Here is a 14327-nt window from a genome sequence, read left to right on the forward strand (position 1 = left end):
GTACTTGATTTATTTGATTTTCTGCAAGGTAGTAATTACCAAATTTCTAGCCAAAATAAGAAGAAAATAGAAGTGAGCAATAAAATTTAGATTTTTAACCAAAAGAACTTTTCAATGTTTACGATAAAGAAAACATAAAGCCATAATTTGAATTACTTTTGTTATGCATTGCATGTTGGCCTTTGTCCATGATTATATATTACATATATTTAATTGTATTCTGTAATTGACCTTTATCCCTATTTCAGTGCAGAAGCTTGGGCCTACATGCCTAATGAACATATTTACTAGGTTTGAGTTCGAGATACTGTTATGACTATGGTCACAAACTGTGTAACAGAAAGAAACAAAACCAACAAGTTTTGTAAAACTATCACTGTAATACATCAAGACAGTTGGCACATAAACACCATTCCAAGCTACTGGCACATCAGCATATTCAACATTGAAATTCTTTTGGAACACTGCTGGAATTCATTCGGAATACTCAGAACTTTTGGCTTTTAGGACTATCTGAGATTTAATTCACAACAGTTTGATCTTTTTAATTTTTCAGTTTGAAATAAAGGGAAATAAATTATTTGTTGAATTTTACAAAATGTGTTGGTTTTGGCACTTTTCTGTTTCTTGATTTAAGACAGAGTTGTACCAGAAAATTGGGGGCATGTTCGTAACATTTCAGAAAACTTGAGTTTGTTTTTGACATTTAAATTCACTTTGTTTTGGGATTTTGTTTAGTCCCTGGTATTTTAGTACATGTGTTTCACATATCTGAGAAATCTTTAGTGAAACCAACAAGCTTTCATAATGTCATCTAAAGTGGAAAACATTATTTTAAATTCTACCCAGGAAGGGTTAGAATAAATGAAAAAAAGATGAACTGTTTCAGGTTGCCAGACAATATGATCTTTCTGAAAGTAAGGCTTCTTTAAAAAAGACATAATAAAAAATACTGTGGTCCAATATTTGGTTGTTTTGGGCAGTCTCTATCTGGCTATGAAATGAAATTTAAATTTAAAACAAAAACAAAGAAGTTAAGAAAGTTTCAACTGATGTACAAGTCACATGGGTCATGCATGAGAATATACCCATTTTAAATTAAATATAATTTGTTTTTCTACAATTTAACACTAATTTTCTTTAACCAAAGTCTATTCAATCCTGATTAATGAATGCTCTGCACCTCAATAATTGGAATACTCTGACCTGGTAGCCATGTACTAAACTTTGGTCAAGAAATGAGCACATCGAGTGGAATCGTCACAATATAGGGTAGTACGAATTTGTTTATGGTCATGTGTAGCTTTCATTGTGACATCACAGCATCCAGCACTCAATCCTGATTGAATATGATCACACCTTTAAATTCATTTCATCCATAAATGTCTACATACTTTACCATTGATTTAGCCTTATGCACTCATAATGACCACCCAAAGGAATATGGATGTATACGAATCCAAATGAAGTGATTGAATACTTACCACTTAAATGTACAATGCTGTCTGGCATTTCTGCATACTTAAGGTTTCCATCTCCAATACTGAAGCAAAACGCATACCGAATTCAACCGATTGACGAAAATAAAATACAGCAATGCTTACCATTTGAAAAGAGGCAATTGTCACCAGAATATTCTGTTCAAAATAATATTAAATTTGGACACAGGGGATACCAACCCTGTGTTTTCCTGACTCACAATATGTCGGCCTATTCTGCTCACAGCTTTGGAAAGATGTAATATTTATTGATTGGGCAACAGAAATGAAATGCATTACTTTTGACTGTTTCTGTCAGCATTTCAGTAGAGTAATTAGGTCAGGTTTATAGCTAGTTTTACAAAATTCAACGTAACAATGCCAGTAAATGGCAAGATATATTAAGCTAACAACACCTATCTTGTAAAAAAATTAGTCAAGTTCAACATTTTATGTAAAAAATAATCTACTATTTGGAAAAGAAACAACAATGAAAAGGATGTAATGAGTTTACAATGTCTTGCTGATAGGGAAAAAATTGCTAAAGAATTTAGAAACAGACTATATGCCAGTTAATTTCTTGAGAATTTATGTTCTACCAGCAAGTTGACACATTGGGTAGCAGACGATTTTGTACGTGTGGGACAACTTCTTGCAATGATAGAAACTTGGATTAAAATGCAATATTTTTTTAAGGTATACATTTCCTTCTTTTATATAATGTATTTATTTTTTATGATTCTAAAAGATACATAGTAAATCAGATTTTCTGGGTTACCGGTTCAAGAAGGTCAGGAGTGGGTCTTCATGTTGACATTTAGAATCACATTTTCATATGCATTTAGAGTCATTTCCTTCTTTTATATAATGTATTTATTTTTTATGATTCTAAAAGATACATAGTAAATCAGATTTTCTGGGTTACCGGTTCAAGAAGGTCAGGAGTGGGTCTTCATGTTGACATTTAGAATCACATTTTCATATGCATTTAGAGTCGAAATGCTGGATATTTTGTACACTTTATGAATATCACTTTTCTTAATTACATTTATATTGTTCTTTCTTGATAAAAAAATGGATTTTTGACCCAAAATAACACATGATCCAATGTTTACAGAAATGACGTATCGTTGCACAGATTTGGCCAAAACTGGTGGTATATAGAATCAAATTTTAAAAAATTACAACCATTACTGAAATAGTTGGTGCTCAATGCCTGCATGACCTGTGTGACGTGTACTATATGAAAACAAAGTGGAAATTTAAATTCAGAAAGAGAAATACAAATGGAGAGAGAGAGAGAGAGAGAGAGAGAGAGAGAGAGAGAGAGAGGGAGAGAGAGAGAGGAGAGAGAGAGAGAGAGCAGGAGGGACGGAGGGATGGAGAGTGGGAGAGAGAGATTTACAAAACTCATTGAATAATGTCAAGCTTTTGCTGGCCAAGGCAAAGCAGATCACTGTTCGACTCATTTCATAAATTCAATATTAAATCATTACATATTTGAGATTCTCTGTGTGAAAACAATATCTTAAAGTTGCAAATACGTTAACAACACAGGCACTAGCACTATCCGACCCCTCGATGACTTGGGTCTCCCTAAACACAGTAATGGACAGTAAAGGGCTGTAATGGACAGTAATGGAGAGTAATGGACAGTAATGAGGACAAAAAAAAAATATTGCAAAAGAAATTATAGTAATGTACATTAAATATTTTAAGTTTTAATGTACGGACTTAAATACATAAATCATAAATAACAAATATGATTGTGATATTGTTTTATTAGTGCACATAATATGCTTTAATTCAAATATTGCCAAAACTTGAACAACTCTCTCTCTCTCTCTCTCTCTCTCTCTCTATATATATATATAATATATATAGAGAGACAGAGAGAGAGAGAGAAAACATGTATTATCGAGGTAATGGAATTCATCACCCAAAATGTTATTATAAAATTCAGTACATTTTCTTCTTTTAAACTGATTTTACTACATTACATTGACCATTTTCAATATACATACCGGTATGCAATCGGCAACAAATGACATCGAATCGGTCAAATTTTCATATCAAAGACTCAATTATAAGACGGAAAGATAGAATGCTAATTTAAAGACTAAAAATCATCACTTTACGATCAGTGTCACACAGCAGTCAATCCGATAATAAAGCTAATGATAAAATGCAATTAATATTGAAAAACATCTACTTTACCAAGTTTAACTGAATTTAAGAAATGTACTGTTATTAATTATTTTTAAATACGTGATGTTAAAATTACATAAACAGGACATATATATGCTTGGGAACATTTTATTTATAATTCTAATCGCTTCTTTCATCTTTCTTTTAAACATATGAAAGTATATTATTGAAGCACTCTTTTTATTATAAATGGCAACAACTGACACATTTTATTGGCAATTATGTATTTTATGGAGATACTGTTTAAAGTTAAACACAGATAACGGGAGGTTTGCATATTCAAATGAATGATTGTACAGACAGCGCAAAGAATTTGCAGGGATGATATAATAATAATGATATATATTAAAGATCATTAAATGGAAACTAAACAATATATAATCAATTCAAAAGATGACGTACCTCACATAAAAGACAGCCCGACTCACAATTTTTTTTTTTTACAGTCACCGCAAGGAAACTTTCTTGCTCTTTCCTTTTTCCATTTTGATAACATCCAAGATATCACATACGTCCACAAAATTGCAAATTTTAACACGTTGAATAGAAAATTGTTTTTTGGTTTGACTGCAACCTTCTTATATAAGGAATATATGTCTACTGGATATTATTATTATTTGATAACATAGATTAGTATATACCGTTCACAAGTGCCAACATATATATTTTGTTTTGTTATACATATTTCATTCCCCCAGAAGATCACATGTGTGTATACAGAGCAAATGAATTGGACATAAGTTTTTCAACTTACCAGTTGTCATACATACATAGAATTAAATGAGAGGGATGAAAGAATGATAAAGTCAGAGGGATAGTGATTCATGTCATCTGGAATGTAAAATTTTAAATAACAATTGTGATGGAACAAAACTGATAATCAATTTCTGCATATAAATCTTATAAAACCTTACATTATAGCATTTTTGTCTCCATTACTGTCCATTACAGCTCATTACTGTCCATTACTATCTATCTATTTATCTATCTATCCATAAATACGTTGACACAGTCACACTTGACTATTAAGCAACGGGTGGTATGTGGTCAAAGATAAAGTAAAGATGGAAGTGATAGGACAGTCAGAAGAGTAATGATAGGAAAGGCAGAAATAAGTAAAAGTGTGTCTGTGTACGTTTTCGTCCCTTCATACTCAGACCAATCCGGCTACCGTAGCGGCAATGAGATATGGAACCTCAACTGGCATAGCCCTGAGAATCACTAGGTCTTACTTGTAGCTGACTAGTTCATTAGAATGTGATTTTGGAAAGCTCCTGCTTGTGAGATACCAAGTCAGGAGCTTCTGAAATTATTGATGGTAATTTGTTCCAAGTCCCTATTGTACATGGTTAGAAGCTGAACTTGAAACAATTTGTTGATGCGGACTTTAATGGGAACTTTTTCCTGTGGTTTGCCCTAGTTTGGCTATACGCCAGGGTCAGGTATTTGTCTGCTGGTATGTCCACTAGGTTGTTTGCAATCTTGTACATGATAGTTAGTTGGGCCATGGTTCGCCTGGATTCGAGTGATTCCCACTGGAGATGGTTGAGCATTGCACTGACACTGCTAGTGTTAAGATATTTATTTGTGGTAAACCTAGCCGCTCTCCTCTGAACCATCTCTATCTTATTTGTTAGATCTTTACTAAGTGGGTTCCACACAGTCGAGCAATACTCAAGACCTGGTTGAACCAGAGTGAAATATGCCGCATTTTTTACTTCTTCATTGTTGATTTGGAGGTTGCAGCACAAGAAACCAAGGTTACTGTTCCCTTTTTTCACTATCTTGTCTATATGCCTTTTCCAAGAGAGGTCTCTAGACAATTCCACCCCGAGATATTTTGTTGCCTGCTCATTGGCTAACTTGTGCCCCTTATGAGTATATTTGGACAAGATTGGTGATCTTTTCCTGTAAACTCTAAGGATGCTGCATTTTTCTGGATGGAACGACATACCCCAAGTTCTTTCCCAGAGGGCCAGTTGGTTCAGGTCTTCTTGAAGGATCTCACAGTCCTTGGAGACATTTGTTTCCCGGTAGACTATACAGTCATCTGCAAAAAGTCTTGTGTTGGATTTGACGCTTGCAGGTAGATCATTGATGAACACCAGGAAGAGTATGGAACCTAAAACACTCCCCTGAGGTACCCCACTAACATCTGGTCCTGGGTCTGATGTTGCTCCATCTACTATAACTCTCTGCGATCTGTCTGATAGGAAATCTCTGATCCATTTCTGTGTGTTACCCCTGATGCCATAGTGGTCCAACTTACTGAGGAGTCTTTCATGGGGGACACGATCGAAAGCCTTACTGAAGTCAAGGACTGCAAGGTCATACTGCTTCCCTCTGTCTGAGGATTTGGCGAGCTCATCCACTTGGGTTATGAGCTGTGTTTCACAGTTTCGTCTGGCATGGAAACCATGCTGGCAGTCTGTTAGAATGTTGTAACGATCTAGATGTTGCATCACGGTCTCGCTAAACACCCAAGACACCCCAAGACTCTCCAAGAACACCCCAATATTACACATATTGGTACCAAAGCTCTCAAAAACGTACTAAGAAGTGAAAAGAAAAGCAAACATACATACATTGTTACCATCAGTGATTAATAGTATTGGTTGATGTCCCTATTTCCAATAACCTATGGAAACTAACTCTTATGCATCAAAATCAAATATCTTTAATTAAATACTATTATTAAACAATTTCCTTTTTTAATGGCTATGTACCATACTTCTCTCATTTATTTTGTTATAAACTGTTTATATACAAATTTTCGTTTTAAATCTTGCTTCAACATTTTTGACAGAGACGTTTAGAATACATGATCAAAGAGTGTTACAAGCTCCACACGAGTGATTTCCCTTGATTTTATGTAGCCATGAATGAAAGTCGCTCTGTAATTCCTTTCGATTTTACATCAATGTCGTACACACACGCTTCTTACAGAACTTACAAGAGCTTTCTGGAACATATTGCTACTAATTGTTAATTGATTCAATATTTAATTATTTGCATTACGTTCTAAAAAAAAAAAAAAAGAAATTCTATAACTGTATGAAGTTGGTAAGCTTGAAGGGGAAAAAAATTATATATATACTTGTATATCTAAAATGTATGAATATACAAGCATCATCTATGCTACTTGGTATGTTCAATTCAGAAATAGATAAATAAATAAATATTTAAGAGAGGAAGACTGACAGAATGAAAAAGGATAAGGAATCATTACACTAACCCGTATCGCAAATGCGACGCTGTCATTTCCCGCATATATTACAAGACAAAACAAACTAACGAGGCCTGACATGATTATGATATTGTACACAAGGATAAAATGCCATTGTCACAATTAACAGTTTCGTTCATATTGTACCAAAATATATCCGATCGAAATGTCACAATATAAAGTGTAATTACTATAAATTAATCCAAAATTTACACACGTGTGGCTTGTTTGTACAAATTTAAAGCGTGTGGTGCGTCTAATTTTCAAACCTTTTTCTTTTCATTCAAATTAGAGTGCACTGATTAACTTAATAAAAGTGACTTTAATTATAATTGACTGTTTTCTATCTTTTTAAAAAAAAATTGCAGATATCAATGAATAACCATGTGATTAGTGGGGAATGGCAATTAGCAGTGTGCTAATTATTGTTTCTAAAACAAATCGGATTTTTAATGCAAATTTATAGTGTGCAGTAAATATGATTTATTTTCATTCAGATTAGCATGCATTCATTAACTTAATAAATGTGACTTTAATTTTAATTAACTGTTGACATTTTTCTCGGCGACTTAGAGATGTGTAATATCTTCTTTAATTGTAGACGTCAATGAATAATGGCGTGATTAGTGGAAATTAATATTAATGCTAATTATTATTTTAAATATGCATGAATTGGGGGCGAATTGTCCACGGACTGGAGTTGAAGTGTCTTTTATGCTGTATATTCAAAAATAAAATGTATTCCTAATACTAAGACGTATTTACTGAAATAAATACAGTTAGTGGTCTTCTACATGTTACATTCTTTATGTCAATATATGAATTACCCTGTCTCAATAGCGAATCAAGAGGACATGCCAAAACTATGACACATGTTGAGTAAATATGATGTCGTTACATTGACGAAATGGGCGTTTGTCTCTTTATCTCTTTATCTAAAGATGTTGTAAGTGGTGCAGATGTTGTAGGTCGTAGATATAGTCTGAATCCAATTTATAAAGGGTATTTTTCTGTATGAGTACCTTCACTGTTCGTTTCAAAAAGTGGCATTTTTGTTCTTAAACACAACTAAAAATTTGCCTCTCCTCCTCAGTTTTGCAGCTCTATGTATCAGGCTGATTCAGGTAGTGGCTGATTGGGACCATGCTTATTCAGCGCAAATTATGGGTTGATTCATCACAAATTACAGACTGATTAAAAGAAGAAATACAAGCAATGAAACACACATACCTGGTTTACTTTAGAAGTTATTAAAATTTTTGCAAGCATAGTAAGAGCATATAAAAGGTCGATTTTCATAGTTTTACATTTATTTAAGGGGCCCCGAGTGGCCGAGTGGTCTAAAGCGCTCTTCGTTACGGATCACTGCCATCTCACCTCTGTCTGCGACAGTTCGAGTCTAAGATTCAGCCAATGTGGGCATGTGAGAAAGCTTGCCAGTAGCTTCTCGTGGGTCGGTGGTTCTTTCCGGGGTTTTCCGGGTTCTTCCTCCACCATTAATACTGGCCGCCATGTATAGCCTATCGTGCTGAAAAATGGCGTTAAACCCCACAACAACAACAACAACAACATTTATTTAATATATCAAGGTTATAGCTTAAATCAGAAACGAGATATGAGCTATCACATTTACATTTATTTTTACCAAAATAACTTTCCAATGTTTCAATACAGAAAATATAAATTTAACTTTTTCATAAATTAGGCCATAATTCAGGGATCGTCCTGGGCTTCGCCAATGTCGCAAATTGCAATTTTTTTTTTCCTTATTGGCGACAAAAATATCCCATCTGGCGATTTTTTTGGTGACAGACTTTTTGGTTATTTAATTTGTACATACAATCATGGATTTGGACTGGATAAATTAAAAGGAAGAATGAAAGGAAGCCACAAACTTGACTAAGCAATGCATTGGAATCAATCTATTACACAAACGATCCTTTGTTCGTATTGACAACCCCATCTTTACAGTGCATTGTTACATCATAATCTGCTTATGCTGACATCTGGGCTGAGTACTGTATGCTGTGTTACAGTCAATCATACTAACAAACTATACCTACAACTGACCGACTTATGAAGATGCGAATAGAACAGATACAATTAATTGAATGGCTAATCCTTCTGTTTTTTTTTTGTTTTTTTTTTTTTATTTTTTTTTTTACATATACCAATACAATCACAATTATATCTGTCGCCAGTGCAGCATTTTACTCATTGATCTTTTCCTTTTGCCATCAATCAGTGTACGGCTGCAGAGACTTAAACTCCGCAACAAGAAATAGCAAAAAAAAAAGTTTTGCATAATTAATAATAATTATTTATTTCTCAAAATACAGGAATGAAAGAATCCCTAAATTGGGTGTGAATTTATGCTTATATATACGGTCCAATATTGCCAGGTGTTGACTCATGTAAGTTTCATTCGTGGGAATGGAGATCCTATTTTGCTTGTCGAGAAAATTTATACAGCATTCAGTGATCATTCTTGGGATTTAGGAAGCAATTCACTTCAAGCTTTGTGAAGCTAGCCATGGGGGGGGGGGCTGCCGAGAGACTACTGGTGTCACCTGTCAGCACTGTAGACTGTGAACGTGGATTCAGTAAGATGAACCTCATAAAAACTGACATCAGAAATAAACTCTGCATCTCATCTCTTGAGAATTTAATGAGAACCAGCATGTACAGATGTGAAAAAGTAGACTTTGAAACTGCGTTCAACAAGTGGGCAGCCCTAAAATCGCGACGGATCTTTATATAACACTTTGTAACATTTTGTTAACGCTTATTGTAATTAGAGTATTAACTAACCCATCTTTTGTAATTTTCATTGCCTGTTAAATTAATAGACTAAATTAACACTTGAAAAAAATGTACACTACTTGTTCTGGCGACACTTTTTGAAAATTGGCGACAAAATATTGAGGTTGGTGATTTTTTGGGCAACAGCTTTTAAAAGCCAGGACCATCCCTGCCATTATCAACATCTCTCAAACAATAATGCATATTTATTTATTACTGAATTCTCTAGCAAGACTTATTTTCTTCGCATTATATTTACAAAACAAATTGCATAACGAGTTATTGACGAGTAAAATGAAAGTATAACGTATCAGTTATTGATGAGTATAACGATATAATATATCAAATAGTTTTCGGAAACAGTACAAAACTACATCCGATATGTGTTCATCCTGTCCTTCTGCACACACACGCTTCTTACATAACTTACAAGAGCTTTATGGAGCATATTGCTACAGATCTAGCTGAAAGTACATACTAAGTGCTTGTTCCATTAATCAAGGTTGACGTGCTAAAGATCAAAATTATTGTGTAATAAATAATAATGTATTAGGCCACGGCTACCAAAATGTTTCAACCAATATATATATTAATACCTGACTGGGACTTTTAGCCCTTGGGGATGCGGGTGGTTTGGTTGACGCTTTTCAGCTTGACACAGCTCCATTTCATTATAGAAGCGCTCTTCATGACAGCGGGAATTATCAGTTAACAAAAGAAGAAAACATTTATCATATACACGACAGCGTCTGGAGGTGCAAATCAGAAAATCATAAGACAGAGATTTTCGCAAAGTTCCTCAAGGACATTAAACGTACGCAGAAATCGAAGTACATAAAATCACAAGATGGATAATATACCCTAATTAATAAGGCTAGATGAACTGCACGAAAACCTGGTCAACGAAGAAGGCCTGTCAACGAGAGGACCAAGAAACGCTAAACAATTACTAACAAATGAATGTTTATGCTCCATGTTAATAACTGTCAAAATAAAGGTATAGAGGAATAGTTAAATTGCTATCGAGATAAACAAATAATTTTATATACAATACATCTGCTATTTTGGTTAACTTATTTAACGACGTATTGGTGGTATTGCTAATTATTTATAAATGTTGATAAATATTCACATTACTGTACCGGAACACTCTTCGTCAAAACAGGAGTTATTTCCCTTGGCAACTCCTGACCTCACTACTTTTCCTGATACACAAAATATCGCTAAATATTCGCAGTTTTTGTTTGTTTGTTTGTTTTGCGGTTTTTGTGCTGTTGTTGAAATTTAAAGTAGGTGTTATGCAAAGTTTAAGGTGTTCTTGGAGAGTATTGGGGTGTTTAGTGAGACACGTTGCATCATTACTGTCCATTACTGTGTTTAGGGAGACCGGATGACTTCGTTTTAATTTTTCGATACTATCTGCGCATTAGTCACTCATAACTCACACCACAATAAATAAGACATTCCATACTATTCATCTACCTACCGTTTAAGCCATTTGTGAAAGTTTATCTGCCTCTTCCGGTCTGGCCTACTTCCGGTCTAGTTCGGAGTGAATGTGATTAGATAGTGACGATTCCTGACAAATATGTTGACTATAATTTATCTTAGTGTAGTTTGGCGTGATGTCTTATGGTTTACGTGTTCTATATTCGTATACCCTAATTTGACTGTAACTGGTCGGAGACCAATTCTCGCCACTTTTTCCTGGTTAAATTGTCAACTACCGACATGAACTTGCTCATTGGCAGTAGAATACATAAAAGCAGGGCCTTTAACAATTTTTTTGTATCGCGTTAAATGTGAAATCAGCAACAGTAACGGTTACGTGGAGCAGCGGGGGGGGGGGGGGGGGGGGGGGGGGCGAATCGGACAACTTTTTCGACAAAATTTGATTAAGGTTTTAAAACGACAAATAGAGCCTTCCTTCGAAATCTTACTTTTCGAACAAAAAAAAAAATAAAGTCTCCGTTTGGCAAATGGGGACTTAGCGTTTTTTGCTCGAAAACGCTATATTCGCGACAACATCTCGTTGGTGTTTTCCCGTGGTAATCATCGGGCGTCCCGCGTCGATGTCATTCGCCCCCCCCCCCCCCCCCCGCTGCTAAGTGGTTACAATGATTTTACAAACAAAGTGATCACTAACTCCTCCTCTTGTAGATCAATTAGGTTATTTGACTGATCGGTAATTCTAAAATTAATTCTCGTTAAAAACCGATTATGGCATCGCATGTAGACCGGATTAATCGGACTCTCAACGATTAAAAATCCCGGAGGGGCTGTTGGTGAAAATGAATAAAGGATATACCCCTGTTGAGCCTGATTTGATTGCTTGGTATTCACCTGGTAACTCCCTTCGATAACATCACACACCAGATTGATTGCTATCACCGATGCAATATTTACGTTGTATGGAGCAATATGCCTACCACCATCTCCGTTATCGTGTCTGAGGATAGTTGATGGGGCGAGAAAATCATTAAGAGATTTTCTTAGTTCTGGCGCGTTGTATCCTGGAAACTTGAAATCGGGTAAATTGGCTTCTGTGATATTATACTCGGTTAGGAATTTTTGTTTATTATCATCGCTGTTAGCGGATATTGTCCCGACGATTCGTTCATTGATATATTCCATGTCTGATATAAGTTGATTTAACACCTCAACGTGTTTTTGTGCTTTTGTTTTCCGTAGCTGTTCTAGTTGCAATTGGTAATTACGATTAATCTCGATAAAACCACTAGCGATATCATTTAAATTAACTGTGGACGATTCAGGGGTTTCCTTATACGGAAAATACCATTGCATGGTATTCCTGTTTTGAAATATAAACCTACTGGGTAATAACGTGTTTTTTTATAATAGACAAATCATTTCGATACCCGGGATTAATCTCGTGATACGATTGCGCATTCGTGTGCAAGTCCGCGGGGATTTCATGAGGTGGATTCTTAGGCCATCCTAGTATGGTTCTTATTGAACTGTTATAAATATCAACCATATACCCCGGTGTGCTTATTTCAATCGTCGACGATAACGTCGGTTCATGAACCGTAATAGCGATTTTTGATTCTTTTCCTGTGATTGATTTTATCCTGCGTTGAAATTCTTTATTGATTTGTTCTATTTTGGTATGACCCAGTTGGTATTGTAACCTCCTTCCAGTCTGGGGTCCCATCGGGTTTATTTGTCCATGCAAAAACCAGCGAGTTATTAGGTTGTTGTCCGTTAAATGCGTCCGCTCGGATATTAGGCCAACTGTGATATACTCGCAATTTTGCCAGCGCTATTTCCTTCACTGGAACCGATGATGGGAAGTTCACACTGAATTCGGGTTTCGTCGATGTTATTGATATCATACTTGTTTGTACCGGAGTGGTGTTCTCCGCGATCCGTTGAAGCAATTGAAACCCTTCGGGGTTCAGCGACATTATTATTATTCGTTGTTTTTAGTGTTTAATTTTGACAACCTGCTTGTTTTAAGCCCATTGAAGTGGTTTCAGCGACGTGGTTTCCGGCTTCCAGTTGAAAATTTTTCGATTTTTGACATCGCGGAGCCATACAACTGGACCATCGTGGAGAATTCAACATCGGATATGAACGAATTATCAATCGACAACGAGATCAACCCGGATAATTTCGAGTACGCGTCGGATACTATTTGATGTTTTACTGTATACTCGTTGAGTTTTTTTTGAGAACACGATGATATCTTTCTAGTGATTGCGTTGGCAACTCCAGCAATTGTTGTCGCCGCGGAGATAGCGATTGGAACAGCGATCGGGGCCATCATGGTCACCGTGGATAAAATGACACCGGTACCGGCTACTATACCGGACACCGAGTATACGGCCACGTCGATGGCGGTTATTCTCCGGCGGTATTTTTTTATTTTTGCGCGGTATTGTTCGGAAAGCGTTTTTTAAGCTCGCGGAGAATTCTTTTGCGGTATCGAATCGATATTGATGTGACGTCGGTGATACCTCTGATTCAATTACCCTGGTGGTCATTTTATTTTAAAAGAGCTATTGTTTTCAATTACTCACTTAGATCCACTACAAATTCTACAACACCATGTGATGTTTGTCCTAAATAGATGCTATCAACGGCTTTATTATAAACCGTTCGATTGTATCCTTGTCAATGATTGTTGATATTGTATTGTTAAACCCAGATGAACTCGGCGATGATATACTGAACTGCATCGCCGAAATCAATGTCAATCGATAAATGCCCTTAACAATTGCGGTGATATCTATTGCATTACGCGTAGGAGTCCAATCGAATGATCCGTATTGAACCGTGTATACGCTATTGCCGATGCTCCCATGAGGTGTTTTCATTTTTTCGAGTTGCTCTGTCATTCTAGGTAGTCTGTCTTTAATCGCTTCAACATCAGTTTGATCGTTCCTATTTCCTGTGTATACGCGTCTATATTATTCTTGTTCGCTGTAACCTTAGTAATGAGTGTATTTATTTCCCCTCCATACGCGTCTACATTTTTTTGTTCGCTGCAACCTTAGTAATGAGTGTACTTATTTCCCCTCCATCACGCGTCTACATTTTTTTTGTTCGCTTCAATATTAGTTTCGAGTTGCTCTGTTATTCTCGGTAGA

At 35.6% G+C, this 14327-nt stretch overlaps 1 protein-coding gene across 3 annotated transcripts in view; it reads right to left on the reverse strand.

Annotated features, from left to right (window-relative positions):
• Nucleotides 1-11347, reverse strand: part of LOC149773172 (piwi-like protein 1) — a 136982-nt gene extending 125635 nt beyond the window's left edge. Inside the window, exon 1 of one of the 3 annotated variants that reach the window (XM_089946728.1) lies at nt 11201-11347. The gene's annotated coding sequence lies outside the window, so the exon portion shown is untranslated. Of the gene's footprint in view, nt 1-1484; nt 1509-1604; nt 1630-11200 lie in introns of those variants that run through there. The other 2 variants (XM_089946729.1, XM_089946730.1) reach the window with 2 other exon arrangements.
• Nucleotides 11348-14327: the final 2980 nt, after the last annotated feature.

Source organism: Sinohyriopsis cumingii, unplaced genomic scaffold (genome assembly GCF_028554795.1).
Source record: "Sinohyriopsis cumingii isolate HCF-2022 unplaced genomic scaffold, ASM2855479v2 utg000873l, whole genome shotgun sequence".
NCBI lineage: Eukaryota > Metazoa > Mollusca > Bivalvia > Unionida > Unionidae > Sinohyriopsis > Sinohyriopsis cumingii.